The sequence below is a fragment of the Amblyomma maculatum genome, chromosome 9, assembly GCF_055883805.1.
Source record: "Amblyomma maculatum isolate TAMU_Amacu chromosome 9, ASM5588380v1, whole genome shotgun sequence".
NCBI lineage: Eukaryota > Metazoa > Arthropoda > Arachnida > Ixodida > Ixodidae > Amblyomma > Amblyomma maculatum.
In genome coordinates, this window is record NC_139352.1 from 71,525 (window position 1) to 87,289 (window position 15,765).

General features: G+C 41.7%; 1 long non-coding RNA gene across 4 annotated transcripts; it reads left to right on the forward strand.

The window, feature by feature from the left end:
• Window positions 1-1,217: 1,217 nt before the first annotated feature.
• Window positions 1,218-13,253, forward strand: LOC146178064 (uncharacterized). Of its 4 annotated transcripts, XR_014700859.1 has the most exons (6): window positions 1,218-1,454; window positions 2,581-2,656; window positions 5,685-5,752; window positions 6,567-6,677; window positions 11,989-12,071; window positions 12,872-13,253. It is a non-coding gene; the product is annotated as an uncharacterized LOC146178064 (long non-coding RNA). The 4 variants fall into 4 exon arrangements; XR_014700858.1 differs by lacking the exon at window positions 5,685-5,752; XR_014700856.1 differs by lacking the exons at window positions 1,218-1,454; window positions 2,581-2,656; window positions 5,685-5,752 and adding an exon at window positions 4,779-5,018.
• Window positions 13,254-15,765: the final 2,512 nt, after the last annotated feature.

Below are 15,765 nucleotides of genomic sequence, written 5' to 3' on the forward strand. Positions count from 1 at the left end.
TCAATTTCAGATTGGAAAATGAACTTTCAGTTAAGCTCAATTTTCGTCTATCGGTAGTTTTTGCGCTCCATGTGCCTATAAAACTGGAGGCCGACAGCCTTTCTTTAAAGCTCCTTGTTACCTCGTTATGGGCGCATATGAGAAAGCGCGTTGCTTTGTAATTAACTATTCCATGTTTTGATGCGGGCTTGCCTCTCATTCTAGTGCATGCCGTGAGACTGACCTTCGTGGCAAGAGAGCAGATTATAGACGCAATTGTAGCAATTGTCAGTGCGGAAACAAGGGACTGCCTTCTCGAGAGTGAACGAGAATCATCCGCCCGATATAACGCAAGGCGACGGGCCACATAATTTCATCCCGGAGATCTCGTCGTGCTCGAAGCCGGCGCACGGAACACACTTGACGCGCGCTACGAAGGACCCTTTGAAATTACAGAAGTGATGAGCCAAACCTTGTAGTCATAGAAAGACTACACCACGCACCTGGTAAAATCAACGGAAAAACAGTGAACGTTGAACAACTGCGGAGATACAAGGAGCGCGATCTCGTCGCTAATGAGCTTATGCCATCTCCCCGGAATGCTTGCACCTGAGGAAAGGCGCAGATTCGGGAGGGTCGTGTCAGCGCTACGCCGACTAAGCCGACCAAAGTGCCCGTATAGGCATTGTCTACCTTGACCATCGAACGCTGACGCCGCTATCCGACACCGCGCCCAGCCAAGGCTAAAACGAACTTTCTCACGGCCATCGGCGCAGCACACGAAACCGCAGGGCAAGATCACATGAGGAGAGAGAGCGAGCCGTCTCTGACGTGTGTGTGACTGGTGCACGTGCCGGTACCAGGGATTCAACCGTGGGAAGAACGGATGTGAAGGTGTGAAATGTGAATACCGAGGGAGTCAGTCGAAGCTGGACCGAGCGATAGAACGGACACGCATCACAACAGCGGAGTTCGCACAGGCGCGTTCTTCTTTCGGACTGACATCCACCTAATTTCCTAATTCGACCTCAATAAATTAGTTCCCTCAATTTCTTTGAGTGTGTGCTAATACAATCGTTCTGGCTGCTGCTGCTGCTGCTGCTGCTGTACGAAAAATACACGTTTCGTCTCGCGATAAAACCGAAACCGAAAGCGAGGCTGCATCGCTGCATGTCTGCCGCCAGGTGGCCATCGGTATCGTCGTGGTCACGTTTTCCCACCATTTTGTTTTTCAGCGCGTGACATGGCGGCGGTGCGTTGACCACGCCAACGGCATTTTCGGACATATTTTGCGACGTATTGAAGTGAACCGTAGTGTTTTTGTGTGCATATTTAACTGCAGATGCGAGTAGTTTCGTTCACTGTTCTCAGTGTGCCGTCTGACATACACGCGGAACAGAAGTGGCCCTCGAAGTTCCCTATGAAGCTTTGCGTTCTTTGTTGTCTTCACGACGATGCTCGACCTTCCTCTAAAGGTAAGCGATCTTATGTATTGGCATATGGTGGGTGCGAATTTTAGAACGCATGTTTTACAGAAAGTATGCCTGTCATACTGCTGAGTTCGACGTTCAGGAAATTGCAAGCGTTACAGACTTGTTCAGAGTTCTCCGCCGAGAGCGGTTGCAACACTAACGGGGAGGGGGGGAGGGAGGGGGGTGCGCTAAACAGTAAACATAGAGAAATCATTCGATTTACACGATTATAACTGGAAGCCATGCATCCATGTTAGAGATTACTAGCGCATACTCTTTAGGACCTCTGCGTTCTGCCAGATTTAAAATTTGACAAGTTTGAAAGGCAAGGAGAATGCATTTGGTCGATTTCCATCTCGCCCAGAGGTTCCTTCGCGCATGTCAATTTTTACTGTCATAAGCGCTCATGGGCTGTATTTTAGCTCTATGTGATACATTGCGTAAGTACAATATTTGAGAAAAAAATTTCTCCATCTTCTGCGCAGGCATTGGCCGCTGGTTTGTGCATCTGATTGCTTTGCATTTATTTCATTCTGTCTTCAGCTTAAGTGACAACTTATGCCGCACGTTCGGTCGAAAAGTCGTCGGAGTAGTAGTAGTAGTAGTAGTAGTAGTAGTAATACTAGCAGTAGTTGTAGTAGTAGTTGGCACAGCATGCCGAAAAGAGTACATAAAAATATTGATCATGGTAATTTGGGCTTCTAGTGATAGATGATTGATTGGCGTGTGATAGGTGATGAAGAGTTGATGCAATTATTTTAATTCATCATTGATGAATTAAAAAAAAATTTAAAACACAGGGTTTAAAGGCAAGAGAATGCTGAGACAGAACGCTTGATGTTGCTAATTAAGAAAATATAGTGTATAAATGACCAATTTGTTAATTGAAACAAAAAATGAAAATGCATTCAAAGTTTTCAGACTGCTTAGAACGGAAAGCCAATGTTTTGTGGTGCTAAGTATAGGTGTATAGAAGAAAAAAATGGGAAGTGAAAAATATTGTCCGTGTGTGAAAAACTGCTGCGTGATAACCTCTACAGAGCTTCTTTTATTTATTCTCACTTCTGCCACATTTTTGTTCTGGCCACATTGCTCAGTTGTATTTATGAGGGCATTGCATTGTCTGCAGGACATACCACATGGGAGCTGACAGCACTGAATTTGTGGCAACTGGAAAATATTCAGGAGCGGCATGTGAACCAATGGTGCGTGTTCTGGCTGCAGTACCTCTTTTTAAGTTGGATTATGTGTTCTCCATCCTACATAAATAATGCATTATGTATGTAAGCACTCCAGTAGAACTTTTTGCTGTGTTACTTGGTGCATGTTATGAAATAAAGAAGCGTCAACAATGAACAAATACAACTAAGTGTCACGGACAACTTGTATGAAAGAGCACTGAACGAGGGTAGAGGGAGATGCCTAAGTTCGCAGGTCAACGGCTTGTCTTCATCTGGGCGGAGAAATCATTACTGGCAGAGATTTAAATACGCTGAAGAAAAGCTGAGGAGGAGGAGGGTGCATTAGAAGAATGTAGGTCAAGAACTGAAAGAAAAATAGAGAAAAAATTTCTTCAGTATGGATTTTTCAGCCTGGAATGTGTTCCTGTGGCCTGAAAAAGAAATAAAAGTGGCAGCAGCAGGAAAAACTACATTGTAGGGTAGGTGATTAGTCAGCATAGTCCAGGGTTTCACGGACTACCGTCTGTTAAAAGGCGAACATTGCAGAAACAAACATACACTCGCCAAAATGTAAAAAAAAAAGGAAATGTGACATTTCGGGGCCCGTGCGGGCCCCTTGATCACATGGAGCGCTGCGTGGAACTAGGGCAGCTTAAATGCGATAAAATTGGGTAGTGTCCGATTGTAGATCTCTGGAAGATTTCCACGTGTCCTATTAAAAGCATAACACGAGGCATGCTCTTAGCAGGACACATGTAAATCTTCCAGAGATCTACAATCGGTCACTATGCAATTTTAACCATATTTAAGCCGCTGTCGTTCCATGTAGCGCTTCATGTTAACGAGGGACTCGTACCAGCCCCGAAACGTGGTTTTTCCTTTTTTTTTTTTTTTTTTTTTCAGAAGATTGGAGCGAGTGTGTGCTTGTTTCTGCAGTGATTAGTCGGCACCTAAAGCAGTTTTAGTGCAGACACACTTTTCTTGAAAAGCAACATGCATTCCAAAAGGTCCTGATAACTGATATCTGCAGGGAAACAATTCTCAAGAGCTTTTCCCAAAGGGGGAGAAGGAAAAAGAAACAAAATATTAACAGGACAGTGAACGATACCTGCCACTGTGGTTCACTGTCCTGTTAAAATTCTTTTTTTTTATGTCCTTCTCCCCCATCTGGAGAATGCTTTTGAGAATTTTTTTTTTGTGTTGTGCAGTCGGTGCCCGAGCGGTTAAGGCGATGGACTAGATATCCATGCAGGGTGTTTTGCTGGGCTACTTGGTAGTTGTCAACATTATGATATCGCAGTGCTGGCTGGCAGATGAGAACAAAATCAAAAGCATATTTAAACCCTTGCCAGTGATGCCCGCTCTGCCCAGACGAAGGCAAGTCCACTTGTTGAAATGTTGGCTCAACCTGCGAACTGAGGCTTCCCCCCTCTACTCTTTTCCAGTGCTCTTTCATACAGTGTAGCAATCTCCTTCCTCTCATTCTACATGGACAACTTGTAGTGGAACTTGTATTCGTTCGTCATTGGCGCTTCGTTATTTCATAGCAATATGTATAACTATGTACTAAATACCTTATTCATTCTTGGTAGTTGGATTTCAGCCGAGACTTGTTTCAGATCACTTTGAATATTATGTTGAGCATCAGTGTTCCTTAAAACCCTGCATTAGGTGAATGAAAGGCAAAATGTGTGGAGAGGTTATCATCGATGTAAATGTCAGCAGACAGAAATGGGGCTTCTCATGGCTTCTTTATTCATGTGTCATTAAATTGGGAATTCTTTAGCACTCTCATAATAACCTTTTACTAATGAATGGCTACGGCTGTTGCAAAAGCTGATTGGTATTGAAATCGTGCTAAAACAAAACGCTAACGCACTATATGCTTACTTTGAGGCCTGTATTTGAAACCAAATATATTGCGAGATATGCAAGGGCCTCAATATGACCAAATTAATTCAGGTTCAATCGTTTACATAATTCATTCAAAAAGGCCAAATGCTGAGGCAAATATAAAGTCCTAATTTATCAGAGGTGAGAGTTGGAAGAAAAAAAAAAACAATCCTTACTGAAACTATAGATGAAGCCACAGCTGGACTCAATTGCTGTATGAAGCTGCTATAACATTCCTAGCGAGCTAATTTGTGTGGCACCAAGAGTCTGCATACTAATATGGCCTGAATATCAGTATTCTATCATTAAAATAGATCAGAGCAAAATGAAGGCAATAAGCTACATAAAGTCAAAGGAGACTGAAGAAGGATTGAGGGGCAGCCGCAGTCTGCCAGTGGATGTTTTGACAAGTGAACTTGTCAATGTCTGGGCAGTGGTGCAGTTTCTGTTTTTGCTTCCCAAGGACTAAGGCGAGTAGGGAAGGAACAAAAAGGTGCTGCCTTGGAGATTGCCTTATATTAACTTGGAACTTGTGATCCCATAACCTGAAGAAAATAAAAATTTTCCAGCAGCAGTTAAAGAGCAGTGCATTGTACAAGATAGATAGATGATCCCTTAACCTGAAGAAAATAACAAAATGTTGCTGCAGCACGTAAAGAGCAGTGCATTGTACACAATGAATAGGCACAAGAAGCAGGTTGGATGTTTGCATGTGTTTGTAGGAAAAAATGGATGATTTTGTAGGTGAATTGCCATGGGCCAACTTAGCTGCGAATGGCAGCAGGTACTGTGAGAAACAGATCGCACAGAAGGCAGGGACGAAAAAGATGGAGGTTCTAGAAAGGCATTGCTGACTAGTCTGGAGGGTGACATTAAGAAAGGAATAAATAAGACAGAAAGGAGATATTTGAACAGAATGAATTATGTTACGCTGCACATGCAAAGGATGAAATGCCCAAAAGAAAAGAGACAAATGCAAGACAAAGTGAGAAGCACCAACAAAAGTTTCAAAAAGCAATGCAGCTCATACTGTAGAGGGGGGAACAGTTTTGAAAAAACAGTTGATGAATAGAATAGATTAATAGAAGATCGTTTGTAGCGCAGGTCATCCTTTAACGCATAAAAAAATTGCATATTGACATATTAACATTGTTTACAGGGAAACTTGGCAGACTTAGCAGTTTCTGAACAATATTCCCCTCTGGATACCTTCACCACAACTGCAAGGTATGAAAGGACCAATATATGTATCGTGTGTCTTGGTAATACCATTCCTCTCATGCACACACATACTGGGTTTCCTGAAGAATGTATTTCATTAATCTTAGTTGCCATTTTTTTTTGTGATATTTGGCAATTGCAGCATCCACAGCAGTGTTAAGACTGCCATTCAGTGGAAAACATGAAGGCATGCTGAAAAAATTTGGATTGCTCAAAATGTGTGGCAGCCACTTAGCAGCGGATGCAAAAGAGCAAGGTGTCTATGTGTTTGCAATGTCAGTGCGCGTTAACTATAAGTGGTTAGAATTTTGAGAGCCCTCCACTATGGTGTGTCTCATAGCCTCAGTCGCTTTGGGGTATTAAATGCCCTAAACCATAAAGAAAAAATGTTTGACATCAGTGTGAAGTGGCTGAACTGAAAATCATTATACCATTCATAAACTCTGACTACAAGGCCACTTCTTGCCTGCAACATCATTACGACTTGTAAGTGTATAAAATTAATGCAAAGCAATTCGGGAGAAATGGCAGTCTAGATCACGCCGTGCGCTGATGCAGTGAGGTTTCATTGCCACTGAACTATCATGCTTTACTCATGAAGTGCTCCCTTGGCAAGGGTTTACTTAACAATTTGATATTATTCAAAGAAATATAGGAGCAGATGCCTACTGCGGTCCTAGTTTCTAACATATGGCTGTGATTTGGAGCACTTCCTGAGTGGATATTGTAATCATGCAAGTCTGCTGCTGCATGCAGTAACTGTTGCAAGTTAACATCTCTCCTTTGTTTTGCCTTTCTTTTTATGCTGGTCTCTTTGCAGTTCCTGCATGACTCAGCCTTATTGAGAACGATGGGCTTATGGCAGTGCAACAGGGACATGAAAGTGGTTCTCCAGGCTGATGCATTGGTATTGTCCCAAGACACAAGAAATGTGAGTAGTTGCAATATCGAATAATTTTCAAGATTGAGTCATGCACTTTACATTGTTCATAGAAGTAGCAATAGTAGACCGAGCAAGGCTGGGCTCATAGGCAGCAAGTGGGAGTGAAAGATGCTTTATGAGAATGATGAGTGTGAATAAAAGCTTATATTGCCCATAGTTGTTTTAGGCATTGGTTTTATGATAACTGAGCTGATATTGGATATGTCTAACCTATTCGAGCATATCCGATTGGGGATGGGGAACATCCAGAATTTGGCCCCCTGGACCCCCAAATTTCACTTCATCAGTAGCGACCAAAGTCGATTTTGATATTCAGCTTTAACTGAAGATGACAACTTTTGTGTATAAATGATGAGTGATACCTTCAGTGATATCACTACTGGGTGCACGGTAGAAGTAGGTGGTAGGATAGAGAAGATACCGGTAAGCTGTCTAATGAGACTAAATATTTGACTAAGAAATGCCAAAGTATAAAAGCTTCCAAACCAATCGACAATAAAACTGGCAGAGCTATCAAAGGTAATCAACGCGTAAAATGTGTCTGACGTAAGGAAGTATTACATGACGAAAATTGAGCGTGTTCTAAAGAACGGGCAGCCTTAAAACGGTGAATCTATGTATCATCCGAAGTAGTCAGGACAGCAAGATTGGCAGTTGTAAAAATCAATCAGCCGTTCCACCAGTGACAAAGAACGAGATTGAGAAAGCTTTAGAAACTATGAAAAGGGGGAAAGGAGCTGGGAAGGATCAGGTAACCACAGATTTGTTGTAGACTGGAGGGATACCATGCTAGGAAAGCTAGCCATCCTTTAAGTGTAAGGCCTGGAGTCATCAACAGAACTGGAATCATGGAAGATTGTTAACACTGTCTTAATTCATAAAAAGGGGAAGTCAAGGACTTGAAAATTATAGACCAATCAGCTTACTATCTGTTAAATATAAGGTTTTACTAAGGCAATGGCTAACAAAATTAGGTCAACCTTAGACATTTGTCAAGCAAAAGATCAAGCAGGTTTTCGGAAAGGGTACTACACTCTACTATCGATCATATCCATACCATAGCAAAACATACATTTCAGTTAGTTGGTACATCTTCGAAAACTTTACCAGTGCTGCGATAGGGGACAGAGAGCAGGAACGACAAACGCTACTAAGTAAAGATTATTTGAAAACTACACAGCTATTATACTGACAAGACAACCCGAAGTGCATGTGCTACTCCCCCCCCCCCCCCCACCCCTAAAAAAATATTAGGAATCCAGATAAGAACTTATAGTCGTGTATATTTACTTAAGGGATGGCTATGTACGTTTTGCCGTTCTTGTACACCTAATAGGCATCATGCAGTTCCCATGTCATTAGATCTTGACGTCTGAATAACTTTTGCCCAGCCGAAAAAAACTACAGAACCGTGTCAAAAATACGACAGAATATTGTGTAGTTCTGTCGTAAACGTCAAAATTTTTTGTAGTTCTGTAGTACTTTTATGCAGTTCTGTAGTTTTTCTGTAGTATATTTCTGTTGTCTGTAGTTCTGTAGCACTTTTTTGTTGTAAATCCAGAAATTTCTGATGTTACTACAGAACATTCTGTTGTCACTACAGGTTTCCCGTCAAAAACCGCACAGAAATTCTGTCGTAACAACAGAACATTTCCTGTAGTGTTTTTCCGACTGGGTGCTCTCTGAAAAAAGAGGAGTGCATGCTTTTTTATTTGACACATTAGGCACATTTGGTTTGTTCAGGTGAGTTTCAGTAATGTAGGGCTAAATTTGACGAATGAGCACTATTCAAAGGCGTTTTATGTTGGCGTAAGTGCGTGTTCATGAATTTCCCGGTTTGGCCTATATAGTTCTTGCCAAACCTAAAAGGTATGTCATTGACCACTCCCTCTTCATACGGCACTAACTGCAACTCATGTTCCACTTGGCAGGCAGTTTTCCTTTTGCTTCATTTTTGTTTTCATTCTCTGGCTCTTCAGTCAACAACAGCAAAAATTCTTGCTAGCTTATTAGGAGCTGGAAACAGCAATATAATGCCAACTTGTTTACGCCTATGGGATAACTGATGGATGTATGATATCACTGCATACTTCTTTTCTTTTTGTTGGAAGGCCCCTGTGGATCATGTTTACCAAACGACTATCTTTTTCAGGATTTTATTGCAAGCGTTTCAAGTGATTCGGAAAGCCGGCTAACCTGAGCCTATGGACCTGCTGCTTGAAACTTGTGTTTAGCAAGGACGCATGATTTATTAATCGCTGATCCTAAGCATGCCACTGCTATGCCGCACTTAACTATCTTCAAATGTCCTGAATAATAAATAAGTAAATGCTTTTCTGACCACTGTAGAAAGGAACAACAAACATGATCTTCGTTCCCTTCCATTCAAACATTCAGGAATTGGGGCTTATTTCTGGTATTTTGACTTTTTTCCAAATTTTGATGTTTACTTTCGAAATACGAAATGAAATCAGCTCCAATCTTGGCTGTTGGAAAAGAAGGAAGATCAAATTTGTTGGTTCTTTCTACATATGTCTGAAAAGCCTTTACTTAGTTATCATTCAGAGCATTCGAAGATAGTTATGTGCAGCATAGCAGTGCCATGCTTATCAGCGATTACTAAATCATGCATCCACGATATAAACAGAAGTTTCAAGCAGCAGGTCCAAAGGCTAAAGTTAGCCGGCTTCCCAGATGACATAACACTTGCTTGCAATAAAATCCTGAAAAAGACTGTCGTTTGGTAAACATGATCCACAGGGGCCTTCCAGTAGAGATAAAAAGAAGTATGCAGTGATACCATACATCCATCATTTATCCCATAGGCTTAAACAAGTTGGCACTAGATATGCGGTTGGGGTATTATTTTCGGCTCCTAATAAGCTAGGAAAATTTCGTGCTTTTTTTGACAGAAGAGCCAGAGAATGAAAACAAAAAAGAACCAAAAAAGCCGGCCAAGTGGAATATGAGTGGCATTTTGTGCCATGTGAAGAGGGCGTGGTCTATGACATACCTTTTAAATGCGTCAAGAACTATAATATGGGCCAGACCGAGAAATTCATTAAAACGCAAAACGTCTTTGAATGGTGCACCTTCACCAAATTTAGCCCTACATTACTGAGACTCACCTGAACAAGCCAAGTGTGTCTAATGTGTCAAAAAGAGCATGTGCTCCTCTTTTTAACCGGGCAAAAGTTATATTCAGACATCAAGATGAATTGACATTGTATGAAGCCTATTGACAAGAACAGCAACACGTGCATAAGCATCTGTTCAGTAAATACACATGAATGAAATTTCGTATTCGGATATCTAACTAATGTCTGTTCTTTTTTTTTTCTTTTTTTTTTACGCGGTAAGGAGCAAGCGCTTGCACTTTTGGTTGTCTTTCGTGAGTATATTGTGTATTTTTCACATAAACTGCAGTTGTTAGTAGCGCTTCTCCTTCCTTCGCATCTTTGTCCCCTGTCGCAGCACTGGTATTAGAATAGAATAGCTGATAGAAAAATGCTCGGTATACAACCAGACCTTACACAGAGCATTCTTTGATAGAGAAAAAGCATTTGACCCCATAGAAACCTCTGCAATCGTGCAGGCATTGCTCACTGCAGAATCTGGGTATAGACAAACCGTATGTGAAAGTACTGAAATATATCTGTAGTGGCTGTATAGCAACCATTATTCTGCAGGAAAGAGGTAGCAAAATTGCAATACAAAAGAGGTGTTAGGGAGGAGACACGACTTCCTTAGTACTATTCACAGCTTGCTTCGAGGAAGTATTCAGACTTGTAATGGGAGCATTTAGGGATAACAGTTGATGGGAACTACCGAAGTGATCTACAATTCGCTGATGACGTTGCCTTGTTAAGTAATTCAGGAGATGAACTACAAAAGATGTTTGGTGACCTAGGCAGGGAAAGCAGAAAAAAGTAGGCCTGAAAATCAATATGCAGTAGACTAAAGTAATGTTTAGCAGCCTCGAGAAGGAGCAGCAGTTTACAATGGGCAATGAAGCACTGGAAATGGTAGGCGAATATGTCTACTTAGGACAGGTAATAACTGCAGATCCGGACCATGAAAGGGAATTAGCTAGGAGAATAAGACTGTAATGGAGTGTATTTGGCAAGTACTAGCTGATTTGACTAGCAGCTTACCGGCTACTCAGAAAAATAGCTAAAGTTAATGACATTCTAGTAAAAATCAAGAAGAAGAAATGGACATGTGCCGGGCATGTATTGTGGAAATAGGATAACTGATTGTTGCTTAGGGTAACAAACGATTTCAACGGCTGGAAAGCATAGCAGGGGATGGCAGAAAGTTAGGTGGGTGGATGAGGTGTACTTTGCGGGGGTCAAATGAATGCAGCTGGTACAGGAAAGGGCTAATTGGAAAAATATGGAGATATGCCTTTGCCCTTCAGTGTGTATAGGCTGGCTGATGGTGCTGTCTAATGTAATTTGAGTATGACCAATTTAGATGACCACATGGTGATTGGGAATCTCCAAAATTAAATTAAAATCAATGTCTGACCTATTTTGAGTATGCCGAATTCAGTGCATACCTCCAAACAAATTCAGGTCCCATCTGAAACTTAAATTCTTGCAATTTTGTCGAAAAATGGTGCCTAATCTTATTTGAGTGTGACCAATTCTGCGATGACTTTCAAATTTAGGTGGGCCATGTCGAAAACTTGGCCAACCTCTGGATTCCTGAAATTTGACCTCATCCAAATTTATCCAGATTTTATGTCTAGCTTAATTTCAGTATAGCTGACTCAGTTGTGATTACTAGATTCAATGGGCCACTCCCGGATTTTGGTTTCTTGATTCCCATAATTTCAACGATAGAAAGGGCAACTAAGTAATGGTTCTAGGCAGCAAAACACAGGACTCATAATGGAACGAGGCACCGAACTTGAATGCTCCTGAATTTCGGCACATGATCAGGCTTAAATGCATCACTGTAATCTTATTCTAGCGCTGTGGCTGAAGCACCATTAGAGGGAAACTCCCTAGTGGTGGAATAGCTCCTCTGATATCGTGATATGAATGTGTGGCCATCTACTAGGGAAATGCATACATTTTAGTCACAGTTTGTAAGCTTCCAAATCATATCACCTTCAGATAACTTTATTCCTGCTCTCAGTATTTTCACTGATGCAGCTCTGGTTTTTGGTGGACAGTGAGCAGTAGGATGCTCAGAAGATCTTATTGTCAGCTTTCATACTGCCTTGTTCTTTCTAAACCAAGACTGGACCAAAGCCTTAAATTTGGCATATTTTTATGTCTTTATGTTACAGACATCCAAGCTGCATGCATCCTTTGCTTGCTGTCCAAACATCTGGATCAACTGAGAGCAGAGGGAGCAACTTCTGTGCCTTTGGTGAGTTAAGCTAGCATTATGCTGTACACAGTGTTTTGGTATTTAGACCCTCATATACTGTTGAAAGAAATCGTAGTCTCATTTCATTTGTAATATTTGTAATTATTATGTGGAGCCTGAAAGATGCATTTTAGATTTGGACGCATGTTATTTTGTATTTTTGCACATGTAATAATATGTGCAAAAATACAAAATAACGAGCACAGCTATGCAAAAACATTTGAAGATAGTAATCACATTCCTCTGTGCATGAGAATGAAGCATCAGTTTTGATGGTACATTCCTTTTCAGGACTAAGTTCCAATGGTAATGTGCATAAGTAAAACTCTTTAATTATATATGTGACCAGGACCCATACTAGATCAGGCTATTGGTGCAAAATATTTTATTCAGTAGGATTTTTGCACTCAATAAAAAAATGCCTTCTACATATAGGTGCCTGAAGAGGGACAAAGACCAAGGTACTTGAAGCAGTGCCACAATGTTCCACACATTTTTGTCTGATCTGGCTGTTCGAAACACTGCACTGAATATGATAGCCAGGAAAAATTGATTAAAAGGGCTTATGGATTGGTATTAAAAAAAGAAAAACCTTAGACTTAGACAGTTTTTTTATATAAATTTTGAAGATGGGCTGCTTTGTTGTGCCTTGCAGGTTCTAAAATGTGAAATATTTTATCAAACTGCAGTAACAGCTTTTGCTGATACAAATTTGTAAGCCAGTAGATGGTAACAATGCTGTCATTTGTAGAAATAGCGAACATTTTAACTTCTGTTCTTCCTTTTTGTTTCTTATTCAGGACAAAGAGAAGCTATATACACCATGCATCGGATTCACCAGCATCATTCTCGCAGAGTTACAAGAGATTTTTTTTTTAAATTTTGTACTCAGAGTTCCAGACATCATAGAAGGCGCTATAGCATGAATGGCAGCACACTGGCTTTTTGTATACTTGATCAGGTATTTTTAGGTGTTTATGTAACAAAGGCGTGATGCACATCATTCAGCGCTTCATATCAGCACATCAAATTGCTTTTGCCTAAAGACCAGGCCATGGTAAAGCACATTGTTCTTGCCATTGAGAATCTGCTCTTCTAGCCTTGAAGCCAAAGTCATACTTTTGATAGCATGTATCTGTTTGTCATGTCCCCTGAATGGTTTCAATAAATGGTTTTCCAAGAGTACAGTTTCATGTGTGTTCATTCTCGTTGAATGACTGACATGTTTTAAACATTCTGAAACCAAGAGAAAGCAGCTGTGTTGTCTGCAGCACATACTGGATATTTTGGGAAGTGCGAAGCCTTGATCATTCCACTGAGCATTGCTTGGCCACGCAGTACGTAGTAAAGAAATTTCCAAAACGAAAAGGACAGTAAAAAAGTGCAAAATTAAAAAAAGGGTGTGAAGGTAAAAAATGTTTTTTACACCCATTGTGAAAGGGTGTAACTGGCATAAAACACCTTCCCCAGTTTCTGCTGCAAAAGGGGAAAAATTATGAAACATTACCCTTTATAAGGGTACATTTCAACCTAAAATTACCCTTTCTGAAGGGTGTAAGGGTGTTAGTTATAGACATCGATATCCACCCTTAAGGGTGTATTTTGGTTTACAGTGATACGAAATCTCTGAGAAAGCTGTATAGCTTTATTCAGTAGCCGCATGGCTGCTCTTGCGTGGACGCAAATGAGTAATTACTCCCGTAGTGCATGGTCTGCGTAGTGGTGTTGTATGCAATGCATACGTGACCAAGGGTAGCAATGTATCCCAGTTGGAATGGTCGGCAGCCACATACATTGAAGATATGTCGCCTAGTGTTCGGTTGACTTTTTTGTTCAGATGATTAATCTGCGGGTGCTAGGTCGTAGTAGTGCACTATGGGATGTTACATTGCTACAAGAAGGACGAAATCATTCCAGACAAAAATGTACGACCATGGTCGCTCAGCAGTTCCCGCGGCGTTCCGTGACGAAGTATGAAATAGTGGAAGATGAAGCCGGCAACATCGCGTGCCGTATAGCAGCAGGTAGAGCGCCAGGTGTCGCCAGGTGATGCTGCTCAGAGGACCCTCTGCTCCTTGACGATCGGCTAAGTATTGGGTTGCTGGTCCCGGTTTTGTCTTTCCCCTGTGCTTATTTTGTTCTCTTTTGACTAACGCACGCGGTGACATTGTCAATTTAAGGTAATGTCGACGCAGTCCCCCGGCCAAGGGCGCTCCCCTTGGTCGGCTTCCCTCCTGACCGATGATCTGCCCTTGGAAGCTTTTCAGAGCTCCGGTGTCCGCAACATCCCTGTGGCACTCGTACCTAAGGATGGGGGCACCATTAAAATGAACAACCCAGGAGCTGTTCGAGCTGCCCTTCAGGAAATCACTTAAGGAATAGCCGAGGTGCGCCAATTTGGTCGCGGCGGGATTCTTTGCCGTTCGCCAGAACTATCATGCATAAGGGACCTGCTAAAATGCTCCACTTTTGCCTCTCATCAGGTAAGCAGTTTTATTCCTTCACACCTGGCCTGCACAAGAGGTCTAGTCCGAGGTGTAGAATCCTCATTAAGTCCACATGAAACCCTTGACCTTCTTTCCGCGGCAGGCATTGTTGCGGTCTATCGCTGTAGCCGGGAGGTAAATAATGTTCGTGTGCCGACAAAATCGGTTATTGCTACATTTGCAGGCACAGTCTGCCCATCGGAGATTAAAGCGTGGCCTTTCATATTCAGAGTAGATCACCTAGCATCAAAGCCTCTGCAGTGCAACAACTGCTGGCGTTATGGCCATACTGCAGGCGGTTTCAAATCCACTTTGCGGTGTTGCAAATGCGGTGAAGCACATAAAGCACACTTATGCTCTGATCAAATTGTCAAATGCTGTCTTTGCGGCGGACTACACTCAGCAAATTCTTTGGAATGTCCCTCTAGAGCACATGAAATGAAAATTCTGGAGATTATTGACCGCAAACGTCGCTCGAGGCGTGAGGCAATTCAGGAAATTAAAGACAGAGCTCATGGGTATGCAGGTGTGTCGGCCCGTTCAGGAGCACCATTAGATTCCGCGATATCTAAAATCATAATAACTGCTGTGGAAGCAACCATGACTAAAATGGTGGATAGGATTGTGACAACAGTCACAGAATGCATATCCAATGTTCTAGCAGCTCAAAATTCTCAGACTGTGCAAACTGCTATGGTTTCTCCTACGGCACCTGGATATTCACTATCAGTGCAGCACTCATTAGCTGCAATGTCTTGTTCGCAAAATGAGTCTCTTTCCGCATCACCTATGCAAAATTCCAACAAGTCAGACGAGGCTCATGATGCAGATATGGGAGAGACAGATACGCGAATTCTAAAACGCAGTGGATCCCCGTTGTCAAACCCGTCATCACCTCGCCCACAAGCAAAATAAAAAAAAAAAAGCAACAGCTAGGCTCTAAACCAAAGGAAAACATTTTGGGGCAGGCTGTTGCTACTGCCCGGATTACATAACCATAGGAAAGTTAAAAGTTCTTCAGTGGAACTGTAGATCTCTTCTTTCAGCTACTACAGATTTAGTTTATATTTCTTTAAAACATAATTCAGTAATAATCGTTTTACAAGAAACTTGGCTTACAACTGAAAAACATTTTCCCTTACAAAATTATAGATCATTCCGACAAGATCGCCAGTCAAGAGGTGGTGGGTTACTAATTCTAGTTTCTT